An 18226-nucleotide genomic window follows, 5' to 3' on the forward strand; every position below is an offset into this window, starting at 1 on the left:
ATAAAGTAGAGCTCCAGGGGATCTGTGAGTAAAGAGTTATTCCCATTTTACTGAAGCCTCTCTGGGGCTTCATCTGAGATGCGAGCCAGGATGTGGCCGCAAGTCCGAGATGCGACCACAAACTCACCTTAGCATACTCAAGCGTGAGATTTTTGTATAAGAACGTGATTTTCTTAAAATTTTTAATCCCTCTTCATTCTTGGCCGACTTTTTGAGAGAAAATAACCTTAAGGCTTCCCAAAACTTATAAGGTAAGTTACTGATCAATTCCTATCATTGCTACATCAATCTAACATCAAATCACTACTCTTAAACACTAGTTCATCTTTCTAAACCCTAAATTCTTGAAAACTACAGGAAAGAAGAAAAGAAGGGGCGTGTGGGATTCTATCAAAAGGTAAGACTTTTGATTTTATGAGATTATTATTGATGTATGAACTAGTATAGAGTAAACAAAGAGGTTAGAATCCACCAATGATTTCCATAAGATTCAAGAACAAGATCTAAGGCTTATAAAAACCCTAGTTTTCGAAATTCCAAGAAAACTTAAAGAAGCGATTAAAGTTCTAATCTTTCTCATCTAAAACCATTGTAGTGTGGTTATTGAACCTTGGGAAGTACGTTTGACTAGGATTTGAGGTATGTCTAGATTTCCAAAATCTTCCTTGAAGTATGTCTATATTTCAAAAAAATTGTCTTTTCAAGTATGTCTACTTTTGAAGTATGTTTATATTGTGAAAGCATGATTTGTATTTGAGAATCCTTCCTTGATTGTGTGTATAAGTTAAAACCCTAGTTTGATGGTTGTTCTTGGTTGAACTGGTTTTCGAACTAAAAGATGACGACTGAACAAGGTCATGCGCGTGTAGGTTCAAGTCTGCGTCGAACCTCAAATGAATGAAACTCTTCCAATGAACAAGTTTTGCCCGTTATGGGATGATTAAATTTTATTTCTAAAAGACTGAAGTTTCAATTGTGTTGTGAAATTGAATAGATGATTTGAACATGATTTCTAAACTGAATGTGACATGAAATACCTCTATTGTGAGAAGATGGCATGAGAAGTGAATTCGGCTATAAGCTATGATTGATGATTCGGTTATATGCCATGATTGTAATTGTTTGTGTTTGGGCCTGTATGGGCAAGCTGTGCTAGTCCAGAGGACAATTAGCCATTATGGATCCTAAAGTATCGATACTATTATTGTTGTATCGGTCCAGACCTCCGAGGCATGTAGCCCGGTGTATTTATTGCTGTGTTAGTCCAGAGGACGATTAGCCTCCTTGGTTTCCTAGCTCGGAGTATCGATTGATTGATTGATTTGCCTGTGAGTGACTTGTTTTGTATTTTGGTTGCCTATGAGTGGCTTGTCTCGTATGTTTTTTGCTTGTGAGTTGCTTGTGGAAACCTTGAGTTCGTAAATGAAACATATAATGATGTGAACGGTAACATAAGTGGAACTTGATATATTCCTGTATGTTGACTCTTCTAAGATTTCCCTAGTTTATCGGCTTACTTATTCTCTGGAGTTCGAGCTGTTTCTTTTGATATCGTTTTATTGATTTTACTACCTTACTTTGGTTTTATTAACTATTGCCCCTTAGACATTCATTGAGTACCCAGTACTCAGGAATACCATTGTTGTTTTTTTTATGGTGTGTCAGTTATCGCAGAAGAGCAGGTTTGTGATACGCCTACGACTTAGGAGAACTTGCTGCATTCGAGACCATTAGGTGAGCCTACATGATTTTTCGTGGGGCACCATTCTATCTTTACTTTTCGTATTTTAGCTTATGGGCTGCGTCCTGATGAGTTAGACTCCATAGATAGTTGTCAGATTGTGGGTAGTGTGTTGGAGTCTTGTATGACTCATTGAGGCGTTTTGCCACGTTTATTAACTGAGTATTTGATTTGACTTCCGCTGAATTATCTCTAAGAATGGTTATGCTTTCATTCAATTATAAATGACTTGTTTCATATTTGTTAAGATAGTTGTTTAACATAAAATATTAGGTGTTCGTTGTTTACAATAAGGTGCTTCCGGTGTTCTTCATAACATCGGATGCCTGTTACGTCCAGGATCGGGTTTTGGGCGTGACAAGCTTGGTATCAGAGCCTAGGTTTATATGTGTCCTAGGATGTGTCTGTGTCGGTGGGAGTTGTGTCTAGTGGAGTCTTCCTTGTGCAGCCTGATCACCTACATGATCGAAAGACTACCAGGGCATTTATAAGTGTTTCTCATGCTTCTTTATTCTAGATTGTGCTATAGAGCTTGAACATCTATTAGGATCATTCTGATGTGTCCAATAATTCGTGCCTCGCAGAAATCGGTTTAACTCGTGCGGGTGCTACTAATCAAGGAAACAATGGTGCTTATGATTCATCGTCTGGCGGACGAACCGCTAGGATCACTAACCGCACCATTGTTGAGACTGCTACTGGGGTTGAGAATTGTAATAGAGACCAAGCACCACCTGCTCCAGCTGCCTCTGTTGCGGGCGTGGCTAATATTGGGTCGATGCAGAATACGATCCAGATGCTTACTACACTTGTTGCAGCCCAACAGCAGCGTGGGTGTGCGGATCTTTCACTTGGTGAGGGGGAAGGCTTAAGCACTTTTTGGGGCTGAATCCGCCCAAGTTCTTTGTTTTGCGAGAGGAGGATGATCCCAAGTATTTTATGGATGAGACTTTTAAAGCTCTAAGAGCCATGCGTGCTCATGGTTCTGAACCTGTAGAATTTGTATCATATCAATTAAAAGATGTTGCTCATGCTTGGTTCAAATTGTAGGAGACTGAGCGAGGTAATAATTCTCCAGCTCCTCCTTGGGCTGAATTTGAGGGGGCATTCATGGAGAGGTTTCTATCTGATAAGAAGCGGTTTTCTATGGCTACAAAGTTTGAGAAGATTGAGCAGGGCACTATGTCTGTTCGTGAGTACAACTTGAAGTTCACCCGTCTAGCGAGATATGCGGCATATATGATTCCAACTGAAAACCACAATTTGACCCGATTTGTGCGTGGTTTAGTGCCACGTATCAAATCTGCGTGTACTGATGATGTTATGTCTCCTACTTGTACATTTTCATCTTTGGTTGAGTTCACTGAGCAACAAGAGAATTGGAAGGGTGAAGAGATGCTTAAAAGGGAACAAAGTAAGAAGGCCCGATCTGCAGGTTGATATGATCCTAAATGACACAAATGGCTCAACTACTAAAACTTCTCCAAGAATTTGTGTTGGAAGTGGATTAATGGAGGATAAAGCTTTGGGAGCATTTAAATGGGGTCATTGGAGGGCCTTTAAGCTATGGGAGATAGCATGGGAGAAGAAGTCAAGAGTCCAAGGCCCAAGGCTTGACTCTTAAAGTGGCTACAATTGCAAGCTTTAGTGATTCAAGGCCGAAAGATGGCTATTTATGCAAAAGGGCTAATTTCGAATTCAAGCTTTTATCCTAGAAGACCAAACAAGGCCCTTGCCTCATTAAGGGCATTTTTGTAATAAGTAGTTTGCCTTCTTTAGCTTGTTAGTATAAATACTAGCTTTAGTTTATTTCATCACTTAGCTTTTATGTATGATGAATTGAGAATACTCCTTTGGAGAGATAGATTGTTTAGCTAGGATTAGCTTTAGATTAGTAATAGTTAATGGTGGATTCCATTGTTGGTTTTGAATCGATTTCCATTGATTTCATGAAGAGTTGTTCATTTGTGGATTCATTTGAATCACTCTTGCCTTGAATTCAAATAGCTTAGGTTCTATTGATTGAATCCAATTGTAAGGGTCTAGCCTTCATATACTTAGGTTTGTCCACAGGTTCATTATCATTAGGGTCTAGCTTTTATGCTCTTTTCTCATCCTCTTTCTTTAATTCTCATCCCAATTTCTTGTTATCCTTTAATTTCGCGTTTTTGTGATTGATTTGGTGTTCCCCCCAAATCGATTGTTATCATTTGGTATCAGAGCATAGGCTAAGAGATTATTCCTACAATTTCTAATCCTAGGCTCAAAATCTGAAAATCCCAAACAAAAAAAATATTTCAAAAATTCCCCAAAAATTTAAAAATTGAAGTTGTGGATTGATTTGAGTGTTGTTGAAGTTAAATTTGAGTTTGTTGAGGTGAAATACATCTAAATCCGAAGTTTAAGTTCATTTGGGTGGATTTTGAAGTTTTCACCATTGAAGCTTTATCAAAGCTTGAAGAACTCAAAGTGGGTTTAGTTGATTTTGGTAAAATTGAGCTTCGATTGATATTGGGCTTTGTTGTCTAGGTGGAAAGTAGCATAGATCTGAAAATAGGGACAAAAACGAGTTGATTTGGACTAAATTGGGTTTTTGGGTGTTCTTCATTGTTCATCCTTGTTCTTGGTGAAGAAGGTAAAAAGGAAAGTTTGATCCGAGGGTTCCAAGTCAAGAGGGTGAAAAGTTGTTTTTCTACCCTAAAGGGGTAAATACAAGGTTGAGTGGGTCCCAAGAAGTCAGCAAATTCAGAAAATCTAACACAAATCTCGAGCCAAACAAGGTACAGACGAAAATCATAGAAGTTGGGAAAATTGAAAATTACTGGCCGTAATTTGCAAGGCGTAAAAGTTTGAGGGTCAAATTGAAGCTACTGGAATTTGACACATATTGAAAATTACTGGCCGTAATTGACAAGTCGTAAAAGTTGAAGTTCAAATTTGAAGTTTCTGGAAATTGGAGGGATCAAATTTTTCGGACCGTAATTGTCAAATCGTAAAAGTTAAGGGGCTGAAGTGAACTTTCTGCCTCAAGTCGTAATTAAATTTTACGGACCTTAGTTGAAATTATGGACCGTATTTCTTGAGGTACTGTGACCGTAAAACTCAAGATTAACAACATTTCCAGGTGATCACTTCTAATTCATTTCTTTGATTTCCGAAGCCTCAAATCTTTTTCTTAATTCATTTCAATTTCAAAAATTTCTGTGGGATTTCTTGTTGGTTTTGTGTCCCTAATCCTTTGGTAGGGAGCCAAAAAAAAAAAAAAAGGTATAGAAATTTTAAAAATTGAGTTGTTTCAAATTGATATCTTAGATCAATTGGTGAAATTGATATCTTAGATCAGTTGGGGCTTCACGGCCGCGTTTTCAAGTTATCGCCTCCCCGGGCCTGAAATTTTATTTCGTTCCAGATTTTAGCATTTCATTTTCTTGTTCCCTTCAACTAGTGTGCATTTAGTACTTGTCCTACTTGTGTATGCTAGTTCTTGAGTCCGTCTTTCTTTCGTGCCAATTCTTTTCAACCTTTTCTCGTTTTAGTATCGTTGAAATTCTTTCTCTCTTCCTGTTAGTTTTTGAGTCGTCCGTCTTTCGATTAACAAGAATATATTCTTCCATAAAGATTAGCAACCTTGTGAATTGATTTGGATAAGAGGTTCGTGACCAACTTTAGAAGAAGCTTTAGGTTGAGAGGTAAGCTTGAGTGCAAATACGAGTGACGTAAGGAACTTTACTACTAATCTTGTTTGCTCGTTTTGTAGGTACAAGAAAAGGAGTCATAAGGAGAAGGAGAGATAAGGATGACATCCATAGCTTGGGGATCTTTTGGTGACGAATTGGAGAGTTATGCCTCTAGCAATGGAGGGTATGACTATAATAGCGACGAAGGCTATGAGGAAGAAGATATGACTCATGGCGATAATGGTGAGCATCACTATGCTTATAATGATAGTGAAGATGATGGTGCTCATGGGTCGTATGATGGTCCATATGATTATAACCAAGATGAAAGTAAACCTCATTACTCCGGGGGTGATTATGAGGCGAGTGATTCTCATGGGTCTTATGAAGACGATAAAGGAGTAGAGGAGTTTGATGACGAGTCCTGTGGTGAAGACGAGAGTTATGAAGAGTCTCATGCTACACACCATGGACATGGAGGCGACTTGAGGTATATCCCTTCCTCACACTTACGTTATGAGCCAATTGATGGAAACTTGCATGGAATGGGAAGTTGTGATGAACGTGAGCCTTATGGTTATATACTTCGTGGTGAATATGCTTTTGAGGATAGTGAATTTGAACATGAATGTTGTGAGGAATCCTCTATTAGATATTCACATACATTGAGTTGTGATACTTCCTATTCTGGGAAAGAAGGTATAAGTATGTGGATTGGAGAAAGAAGAAGTCGACCCAAGAGGAGAAAAGAGTGTACATTTCCTACTTCACGAAATACAATGAATCACTCTTCTTATCCTAATGCAAATATGCGATGTTCTCAATATGGTTATGATGTTTGAGGTAGGAGGGAAGTATTGATAGGTGAAGGAAGTAGAGAAGGTGCAAGGCCTCAAGTGAGAAGTGATTCCCTTCATTCACAACGGGAATTAATAGACAAATGTATCAAAGTGATGATCGAGCATCTACACCTAATGAAGGAACACTTACTCAAGAAGCAGCACATGAAGAAGAAAGCCAATCCTTGTGAGGCGAAAGAAAATAGTGAAGTGGAGGGTTTCCCTAACCCTTCCCAAGGAGGACTTGACACTTGTCCCAACTCCCATGAAATTGAGAGAGAAAAGATTGAGAGGAGTAAGGGAGTGAAAAGTGACAACTCTAGAGTGGAAAAGAGAGAGGTTGTGAGGAGTGATGTGAGGGAGTTGTCACAACCCCATTCTAACTCTTGTAACTTTTCTTTCTTGTCTAGTTGTTTGAAAAATGGTGCAGGTATTCTCGGAAGCAAACCGAATGATGAACATCAAATTTTGAAATTTCATGAGGGATTTGAAGGTTTCCCGAAGGAGCAAATGAGCTCCAAAGTTGAAAATCATGGTAAAGGAAATATTTTGTGTGCAATTCAAGGTAAAATAGCTAAACTTGATACTCCAAATGATGTGATTGATCATGTTAACAAATTGAGTGTGAATGATAGCTTGTCCTTACTTGAGCTTTATCAGCCTCTACCTTGTGACCATTTTAGTGAGTCTTTATTGATTGTTGACAATGTAGTTGATATGGGTGGTCCAACACTAGTTGATCTTATTGATGACTATCTTGATTCTTTTTCTGAGATCAATATGTGTCCACCTAGTGTTGACCCTTGTAATTTGCATGTTAGTACATTGTCATGTGATGTGATAGCTCAGTCACTAGTTGATCCTAGCGATGACCAATTGATTCTTCTAGCAAGATCAATTTGTGTCCAACTAGTGTGGATATTTGTGTTGATCGATTTGTTTTCTATGCTAGTCCACTATTTGAGGAACTTTGTGATGAGCTTAATGACCCTCGAATTAGTGATGATGTTGGTATAATTGATCATCTATATAGTCATGTGCATGAATTTGATTTGGAAGATGACATTTGTTCTTATGAGAGTGAGATTACATGTTTTGAACCATTGTCACTTAATGTTTGTCCTCTCTTTAAAGATAATCTCTTATTTGAAGTTGACATGACTTGTGAAAATGATATGCATAGTGGGATGTATGGTAATGTTGAGCATTCAGTTTTCTTTGGAGGCTATAATATGTCTTGTAACCCACTAAATGATGATGATGAGCTTAGTCTTGATGACAAACATGGGGTGGGTGAAGTTCTTGACACCCTCCCCGATGATGAAGAGTCCTTCTTGAGGGTTTGTGACCCACTTGATATTCCAACATCGGATTTGGAGAAGGCTTCCGAAAGCAGGAGCCCTTTAAAGAAGGGGAGTAATACGCAAGAAAAGGAACCTAAAATTTAGAAGGACTATGCTAGATCTTCTAACCTAAAGGGCGAGGAGATGCTATTCTTAGCTTGGCATAGGTTGAACGGGTGTAACGGTAAAACTCTCTCTCTGATAAACTTGGTTATGTGACTAACTTGTTTATGAAGTTTCATCAAAAGAGGAGTCTTGAAGATGAAGACCATTTGACGAGACCTCGTTGGGCTACGCTTTTGTATGAAGTCACTTCTTGTACTTCCTTCACGGACGGTATGTATTCGTGGCTCATACTTATTCTCGGGCTTTCTAGAGCCATAGAGGTAACTTTTTTGTGTGATTGGAATAGTAGTAGCACTTCTATCCCTATATGTGAATATTTTTTAGTGTTGTTGCTTGATGTCATCTTGGGCTTGCATGGAGCATGTTGGCAAAATGATGGGGGGGGGGGGGGATAATATATTTGACCCTGCTGTTGACTTAAGAGTGATTCATTCCTTGCGGTAGGCTAGTGTAATGATTAGACCCTTGACATGGGTTGGGCTTATTTGTGACGTTGCACTTAGCCATGAGGGATTTCACTTGTGTCTAGACTTAAGGGGAAATTTGTGGCTTGTAATTGTTAGGACCAAAGAAAACTTGCTTATTTGCTTTCCGAAATGCATTGGGTCCTTTAATTTTCCCCTTTGTCCTATTCTCTTGAATAGCCAAGTGTCTTTGGCATTATTTGGATACATATTCTTTTTAGACCCATTTGATGCTTGGTTATATCATAAGAGTGAGCCATTTAGTATGTTGGTTGCATGCTTTGCTTACTTTAGGTATTATCATTGGCCTTATGATGACTACCTTGCTTGTTTTGTGAAAGGGCTTGCACTTATTCTCTTCCATATTTTGCAAGGTACGGATTCGAGGACGAATCCTTTTGAAAAAGGGGAGGATGATATGATCCTAAATGACACAAATGGCTCAACTACTCAAACTTCTCCAAGGATTTGTATTAGAAGCGGATTCATGGAGGATGAAGCTTTGGGAGTGTCACGACCCAACCCGCCATGACTGACACCCAACAAAATCCTAGTAGGCGAACCAACACACAAGATCTCTATTCATTCAAGTCTAATTTTATATTAAGTACGTCAATAATTATACTCATTCACGTATCAAATAAACTGGGTAAGTCATGCCATAAAATACTAAAACAAGTGCGAAAGTCTAACTATTACAAATTACCCAAAATCTGAAAGTCATCGTATAGGACTCTGAGCCAAAAACACGTCTAAGAACTGAAATCTATCTAATAAATATTCATAATGTCCAGAATAAGAGAAGACATCATAAGTAGAAGATCTTCGGGCGGCCTGGCATGAGAAAGAGCTCACCCCAAAATCTGTCAGCAAATATCCTCCACGCTAGATGTGAGGACGAGTAGCGATCTCTATGTCAAAATCTGCACTCAAAGAATGCAGCAAGGTAGTATCAGTACAAACACTATGTACCGGTAAGCATCATAGGTCGACTAAGATTAGTATCATGCATATCTTATGAAATCACTAAAATAAATGAGCCAGTCAATCATACACGAATATCAATACATCACAACAAGTCAAACCCAGACGAACACAGCAAATCACCAAATTGCCAAGAATCACAAACACGTTAACTACAACGGAGATAAAAGTACACTATACCCCCACTCGCTGTACACACATGTTATCTGATGTCATAGCTCAGTAGTCATGACCTGCAGGGGACCCATGGTGTCCATGTAGCACTCGTTCGGGAACACTCCTTGGACCTGAGCATAACCTCCGCTCCGGAACGAACCTCGGACTCGGGATATAACAATAAACCTCTCGTTTCCGGAACTAACCTCGGACCACGAGCTCATAAGCTAGGCCACATATGTGCCTTGTCATACCTTTTACAGAACAATGTTTCTTACCTTCTCAATGTCCATATTCACCTCATCATTTTGTGTCACAATACCCTCGAGAAGACTATATTAACTTCTCCTCACAATACAACCACTGCAGATTAAATCACACAGGAATAATGGCATGAAGCCTACACAACATTCAATCACAACACATAGGAGCTCAACCATACAATATCATGTAATGAATACTAGACATGCTTTCTCCTAATGAAATCACAAACATACATTCAACTAACCAAAGTCTAACTCAAGTAAACCGTAACCTACCTCAAAGCAGAGCTGGAACAATGCAAGTCACTCTGCTACAGCCTTTCCTTTCCTCAAAGCTTCAGAACGCTCATAGTCTAGAAATAGAAGGCTCAATGAGTCATAATACTCAATCACAAGTTCCAACGCAAGAATACCCTTCCCTCACTCTATTCCAGGGGGTGGATGATTTTCTAGGTGATAAACAACCTATATAGACCCTTAGTAATCATTACTCATCACTTTATAACAACATTCTATCAATATTCCCATTACAAGCAGTTTTCCATGGCAAGACACCATTTTTATAGAACCCTAAGTCTCCAATCACTTAGTTTATGTCTCTCAATGTTCAATTTATGACAAATAGCAACTAACCAATGCATTTAGATGCTAACTAAGCGATAGTAATCATAACCCATCAAGTTTAGAAGTTTCATTAATATTCTAGGGTTTCTAATTCAATTTCACCATTAAAGACCCATGGGGATGATTATAATAATGAAGGGGAAAGGAATGATAGAATGAAAGCAATGGAACTTACCTCACAAGATTGTCTTGCCCTAGCTTGAAAATTCTCTCTAAGTGTTTATTGGGAAGTGTGTTGGGGTGTTATGAATGAGAAAATAAAGCGAAGGCATTGTAATAAGTAGTTTGTCTTCTTTAGCTTATTAGTATAAATACTAGCCTTAGTTTATTTCATCACTTAGCTTTTTATGTATGATGGATTGAGAATACTCCTTTGGAGAGATGGATTGTTTAGCTAGGATTAACTTTAGATTAGTAATAGTTAATGGTGGATTCCATTGTTGGTTTTGAACCGATTTCCATTGATTTCATGAAGAGTTGTTCATTTGTGGATTCATTTGAATCACTCTATCCTTGAATTAGAATATCTTAGGTTCTATTGATTGAATTCAATTGGAAGGGTCTAGATTTCATATACTTAGGTTTGTCCATAGGTTCATTATCATTAAGGTCTAGCTTTTATCCTCTTTTCTTATCCCCTTTCTTCAATTCTCATCCTAATTGCTTGTTATCCTTTAATTCTGCATTTTTGTGATTGATTTGGTGTTCCTCCCCAATCGATTCTTATCACGGGTGGTTTCACTAGTTCGTATGATGGAGGGTAACGAAAAGGAAATTCTGCACCTCAACAGTTTGTTTCTCAGTCTAATGTGGGCGTTCCATCATGTGGACAAGGTCAGAGGAATAATGATCAGAACACATATTCGCAAGGTATTAACAGACAAATATTTAGGTGGGAGGATCGTGTTTGTCACCATTGTGGGATTAGGTGTCATATCAAGAAAGATTGTAGGAAGTGGATTCGTGAAATGGCTAACTCTTCTAGCCAGAGGAATAATCCGTCTGATGGTAATGCTAACAACACTCCTAATGCTCGTGGTAATGGGGCTGGTAAAATAGGTGCTAACATCACTAATGGGGGACAAGCTCGACTTTATGGTTTGACTCGTAAGGAGGCGGCGGAAGACCCTAACTTTGTGGTCACAGGTATTCTAACTATATGTTCTCTTGAAGTGTATTCGCTGTTCGATTCGAGTTTGACTCTTTCTTATATAACTCAGTATCTTGCCCTTGATTTTGGTGTTGAACCCAAGTAATTGTTAGGACCCTATACTATGAATGCCCCTACTAGTATTCTCATTATTGCTTCTAGAATCTATAGAGATTGTGTACCCGTAGTTAAGGGCCGTGAGACTACTTCTGATTTGTTGGGAATAGGAATGGTGAACTTTGAAGTGATTTTGGGGATAGACTGGCTTTCCAAGTGTTATGCAATTCTAGTTTGTTAATCAAAATAGATAGGCTTGAATATCCTGTTGAACCCATTATAGAGTAGAAAAGTAATATTCCAAAACATCGAGGTAGACTTATTTTGTACCTTAAGACTCACAAGTTGAACTCGACGGAGTGTAGTTACCATCTAGTTGCCGTTAATGACACTCATGTCGTAATACCCTACTTATTTCCTATTTCAGGTATGTGTTGTACTTTTCGGTTATTTAGTTCCTGTGAAAGTTTAGACTAGAGGTATAAACCCTACACTCCTATGTTTAGGCTTGAATAATCTATTTGATGGGTGGTTAGTCATATGTTATCTTTAAGGATAACCCACTTTGCAAAAGAACTTTAGAATTCTGGAAAATTTGAGGCTTAGTGAGGAATCTTAGGCCATGACTTTCATTCGAGGACAAATGATCCTAACGCCGGGGGGGGGGGGGATAATGTAACACCTCGTAAAATTTGAGTTAGGTGTGATTGTGTTAAAACTATATTAAGATGATATATTATCTATATGAATCCATTCGGGATGAATTCGGGTGGAAAATAGTTGTTTTGAAGTCAAACCAAATAGTGAAGTCTATAAGGGCTCTTAAACTCGTCTAAGTTTCGGTAGGTCTGACTTCTGGGCCAGTTTCGTGAAAATTCGTTGTGAATTAGCGAGCACTTCCTTGATAAAAGTTGTAGATATTTGAAGTACCATTCAAACAATATAAAGTGGAGCTCTAGCGGATTTGTGAGTAAAGAGTTATGCCCATTTTACTGAAGCCCGTCTGGGGCACCGTCTGAGATGCGACCCAGGATGAGGCCGCAAGTCCGAGATGCGACTGCAAACTCACCTTTGCATACTCAAGCATGATATTTTTGTATAAGAACGTGAGTTTCTTAAAATTTTCAATCCCACTTCATTCTTGGCTGACTTTTTGAGTGAAAACAACCCTAATGCTTCCCAAAACATATTAGGTAAGTTCTTGATCAATTCCTATCGTTACTACATCAAATCAATATTCTTAAACACTAGTTCATCTTTTCAAACCCTAGATTTTTGAAAACTAAAGGAAAGAAAAGAGAAGGGGCGTGTGGGATTCCATCAAAAGGTAAGACTTTTGATTTTATGAGATTATTATTGATGTTTGAACTAGTATAGAGTAAACAAAGAGGTTAGAATCCACCAATGATTTCCATACGATTCAAGAACAAGATCTAAGGCTTATATAAAACCTAGTTTTTGAAATTCCAAGAAAACTTAAAGAAGCAATTAAAGTTCTAATCTTTCTCATCTAAAACCATTGTAGTGTGATTATTGAACCTTGGGAAGTACATTTGAGTGGGATTTGAGGTATGTCTAGATTTCCAAAATCTTCCTTGAAGTATGTCTATATTTCAAAAAAATCGTCTTTTCAACTATGTCTACTTTTGAAGTACGTTTATATTGTGAAAGCATGATTTGTATTTGAGAATCCTTCCTTGACTGTTTGTATAAGTTAAAACCCAAGGTTGGTGGTTGTTCTTGGTTGAACTGGTGTTCGAACTAAAAGATGACGACTGAACAAGGTCATGCGCATGTAGGGTCAAGCCCGCATCGAACCTTAAATGAATGAAACTCTTCTAATGAACACGTTTTGCTCGTTATGGGATGATTGAATTTTTTTTCTAAAAGTAGAAGTTTCAAATGTGTTTTGAAATTGAATAGATGATTTGAACATGATTTCTAAATGGAATGTGACATGAAATACCTCTATTGTGAGAAGATGGTGTGAGAAGTGAATTTGGCTATAAGCCATGATTGATGATTCGATTATATGCCACGATTGTAATTGTTTGTGTTTGGGCCTGTTTGGGCAAGCTGTGCTAGTTTAGAGGACGATTAGCCGTTACGGATCCTAACGTATCTATACGATTATTGTTGTGTCAGTCCAGAGGACTATTGACCTCCGAGGCGTGTAGCCCAGTGTATCTATTGTTGTGCTAGTCTACAGGACGATTAGCCTCTATGGTTTCCTAGCCCAGAGTATCGATCGATTGATTGATTTGCCTGTGAGTGACTTGTTTAGTATTTTGGTTGCCTGTGAGTGGCTTGTCTCGTATCTTTGTTGCCTGTGAGTGGCCTATGGAAACCTTGAGTTCGTAAATGAAACATATAATGATGTGAACGGTAACATAAGTGGAACTTGATATATTCCTGTATGTTGACTCTTACCGGTGATTTCCCTAGTTTACTGGCTTACTTATTCTCTGGAGTTCGAGCTGTTTCTTTTGATATCGTTTTATTGATTTTACTACCTTACTTTGGTTTTATTAACTATTGCCCCTTAGACATTCACTGAGTACCCAGTACTCAGGCATACCATTGTTATTTTTTTGATGGTGTGTCAGGTATCGTAGAAGAGCAGGTTCGTGATATGCCTACGAATTAGGAGAACTTGCTGCCTTCGAGACCATTCGGTGAGCCCACATGATTTTTTGTAGGGCACCATTCTATCTTTAATTTTCGTATTTTAGCTTCCGGGCTGCGTCCCGATGAGTTAGACATTTATTCATTATCTTAGAAGCTCCATAGATAGTTGGAAGATTGTGGGTAGTGTGTTGGAGTCTCGTATGACTCGTTGAGGTTTTTTTTCCACGTTTATTAACTGAGTATTTGATTTGACTTTCGCTGAATTTTCTCTAAGAATGGTTATGCTTTCATTTAATTATAAATGATTTGTTTCATATTTTTTAAGATAGTTGTTTAATAGAAAATATTAGGTGTTCGCTGTTTACAATAAGGTGCTTCCGGTGTTGTTCATAGCATCGGATGCCTGTTACGTCCATGATCGGGTTTGAGGCGTGACACCAGTATTAAGGATCCGTACTATATGGTTGACCTTCGAATTCCAATGTGTGATTATTTGCTTAAACTGCTTATTTAGTGTTTATTTTTCGCATTATAGAAATATTGTCATTTGCTTGCATATCATTTGGTTTGAAAAGATTCGAGTATATTCCCTTTATATATATGGTACTTTTGATTCGGATTTATAATATCAGGGTGAGAATAGTCTCCTTTTATGTACAAGGATAGTGTATTTTGTTTTGTAAAAGTATAAAAATGTTTTGGCTTTTTTAGATGTGTATGTGTATATAAGTATATATATATTTACGTTTTAATCACACACTTCCTCTCGGGTCAATCCGTATGATATGTTAGAACGTCTTATCTTAAACTTTGTATTCACGAACGTATTTCACTCACTTGAACAAATTCGGTTTTATGAAATGACTTGGTTTATTATTAAGAATCTGTGATTCATATGAAATGATTGTTTTGTCTTTTAGGTGGGCTTGGGCCCAAAAATCATTCTTTCTTCCTTTTGTTTTCTGGTTCAAACTCAGATGGGCTTAGGCCCCAAAACATTAGTTTTTTGAGTTGGGCTTGGCCCAAAATCAGTCTGTTCTAATCTAGCTTTCTGTCCAAAACTGGTTTTAACTTTCCAAATGAATTTTTTTGTTGCAAAACTTGTCACGTCCAAGGCTCTGAATTGTTTTGTTGCAAAACTTGTCATCGTACCATTCCACAAGACTCTATTGGACATTTGCTCTTATACTTGTGAGACTGGTAACCTAGGCTCTGATACCAACTGTTACAACCCAAATTACGGGCCGTGCGGGCAACCACCATATTAGTACTTAGTAGGCGAACCCTTACCAACCAACCCAATATTCAAACAGTTTAGTTTACAACAAAATACTTAATAATCACAAATTAAAAGTAAAACTCATGATGATTCTGTTATTGATACAAGAAACTGAAAAATCCCCGGGATCTAGTCTAGAAAGGTACAAGAGCTCCTATTACACATGGATAAACAAAATAAACGGCACAGCCTCTGTCCTGAATGAGATGAGCAAGGCTGTAGGAAGATATCTGGGAATCCACAAAAGAAACTTCAACTTATAACCTGCAACAAAACTACACCAAAAAAGGATGTAGCAAGAGTAGTATCAGTACACCACACGTACTGGTAAGCATCATAGGTCAACTAAGATTAGTTCACGCAACACAATATAAAATCAACAAGATAAACAGACAAGTCAACAGGCGTCCTCAAACTCCTAATATAGATAATTATACCAATACGAACTTGCCTCTCTACTCCCAGTTATTTCGGTTCTCTTATTTCCACAGTATTACCGGTTGTCCGACTAGTCAAATGTAGTCCTATTTCATATTCCTTTAGGCCCATTAATTTAGTCTTATCTCCTCATTTACACTAATGTCTACTTCCTGATTATTAGTCTTAGAGCTTTCTATCCGGTTCACTCGCTAAGATATGATGCATCCACGGAACGTACTGACCACACTTCCACCAACCACTGGAACTCTCTAAGTCCATCAGACTAAATGCGGAAGTCTACCACTTAATAAGTCGCTCTTACACTAACACCTTCATATTGATCAACACCTCACACAGTACAACACAATTATAGAAGATGCACAATGCAATGTGATAGATTGACAACACACAAATATAAGGATATGGAAGTATGAAATGCAATACGATGCAAATGCGATGCAAAGGCCAAATTCATGCTGTACACACATGCTAACTGATGTCATTGCTCAGTATTCATGACCTGCAGGGGACCTATGGGGTCCATGTACCGCTCATTCTGGATTCACTCCTCGGACCCGAGTCACATTCAAGGCCACATCCTCACCCCCCGATCAAATGTGCCTTTTCATACATGTAAATATATTTATCTTTTCATCACTTTCAAGGCTTGATTATCAAGTAGTACCTCATATTTAGCTCAACTCGGCCATAAACACCGGATAACACAACAGATGCTTACTCAGACTTTCCGTTCCATGCCTTGTTCCATAATCGCACACAAATATATGCCGCGATGCTAATGAATGAATCATTGTCATAAAATATGCCTTGTCGGCGTACACTACTATGCCTTCTTTTCAACTCACCCAAAGCAACCATTTTTATTGACGCGAATGGACAGCCGTAATGAATATTACTAAATTACTTGACAATCAATGCAGAAATTAAATATACATGGGGATAATTACTCTCAACTACGGGGTGGCCCTTTTTAACAATGAAAATTAATCACTCCCTGTCCGCAACGCATAAACATCAACAATTGTAGCACTCAATATTCAATTATATACTCGCTGTTATCCTAGTTACCCTTTACACATTGTAACGGTTCGCATTTTAGCGGGCGGGGTTAGCGCTCAGAAAAGCTACTTCGAAATCGTTGGTGCTCTTTCAATCTTTGTTTTAAAAGAGTCGCCACCTAATTTTTAGGAAATTAGAAAAACCAGTTTTGAAGAGTTTATTCATACATCATGAAAAATCCTTCTTAATTCAAAGTTCTGGGTAAGGGTTCTGGTGATCCCCTAGGGAAGGTGTTGGATATCCTAGTATTAAGGATCCGTACTATACAGTTGACCTTCGAATTCCAACGTGTGAGTATTTGCATGAACTGTTTATTTGGTGTTTATTTCCCGAAAGAAAGTCTGTCATTTTGCATATCATTTTTTGAAAAGAATTGAATATATTCCCTTTACATATAGGGTATTTAAGTTTGGATTTATTATATCCGGATATAATTAGTTCCTGTCATATATAAGGATAATGTTAGTTTTTTGTAAAGGTAAAAAGTCTTTTAAAAGTTTGGGATAAATAAATTTGTTCATGCTTGACTCACACATGGTCCGGGTTGATCCGTTTAATACGTTTTTTAGAACGTCCTTATCTAAAACTTTACTTATTTATAGATAGTTTACGTGGATTTAATTTACAAGAGTTTATTTACATATAATCAAAATTAACTTTTGATCATGGAATTTATCTTTAGAACCAATTTGTTCATGATATAGGAATAACATTTTTGTCATGGGCTTAGGCCCAAGTTTATGCTCTTTTTCCTACAAAATGATTAAGGTCTGCTGGGTTTTGGCCCGAAATCTCTCATTGTTCTTCAGTTACTGGGCTAAGCCCAAAACATATTTGCAGTTATTTTTTTCTGAAAAAATTTGGTTAAGTGGGGCCTAAAATATGATATTTTGGGTTGGGCCTTAGCCCTCAATAACTCCATTGTTTGCATGAATTATTTTCAGAGAAAAACGTGTATGTTTTGATAAATAGGCCACACATTGCATGTGTTTTAGAAATCACTTTTTCATTTGGTTTGCCATTTAAAAGGAAAGAACTCATTTTTGAAAGCATATCATTTCCATACATTTTTTAAGCCTATTTTTTGTCCGACTGAAAATGAACCTTTTTAGAAAAGAGGAAGACTGAACTTGTGACTAGGAAAATGTTTTTTCTAGTTTAAAGTGCTTAAATCTGGTCTAAAAAGAAATGATAGCAACGTGTTTTTTTCAGTAAAGGATGAAACTACTCTTTATTTCCTTACTGTTTTAGCCTTTTTTATTCTTTTGGAAAATATTTATATTAATTCGGGTTTTGAAAATCGTGTTGTGGCCTAAGGTCATACTAAACGACATATGCACTGTTCACCTAAGATGCCTAGTCCAAATGTAAAGGATTCCAATAATAATGTGAGTT

The sequence above is a fragment of the Lycium ferocissimum genome, chromosome 3 (genome assembly GCF_029784015.1).
Source record: "Lycium ferocissimum isolate CSIRO_LF1 chromosome 3, AGI_CSIRO_Lferr_CH_V1, whole genome shotgun sequence".
NCBI classification, from domain to species: Eukaryota; Viridiplantae; Streptophyta; class Magnoliopsida; order Solanales; family Solanaceae; genus Lycium; species Lycium ferocissimum.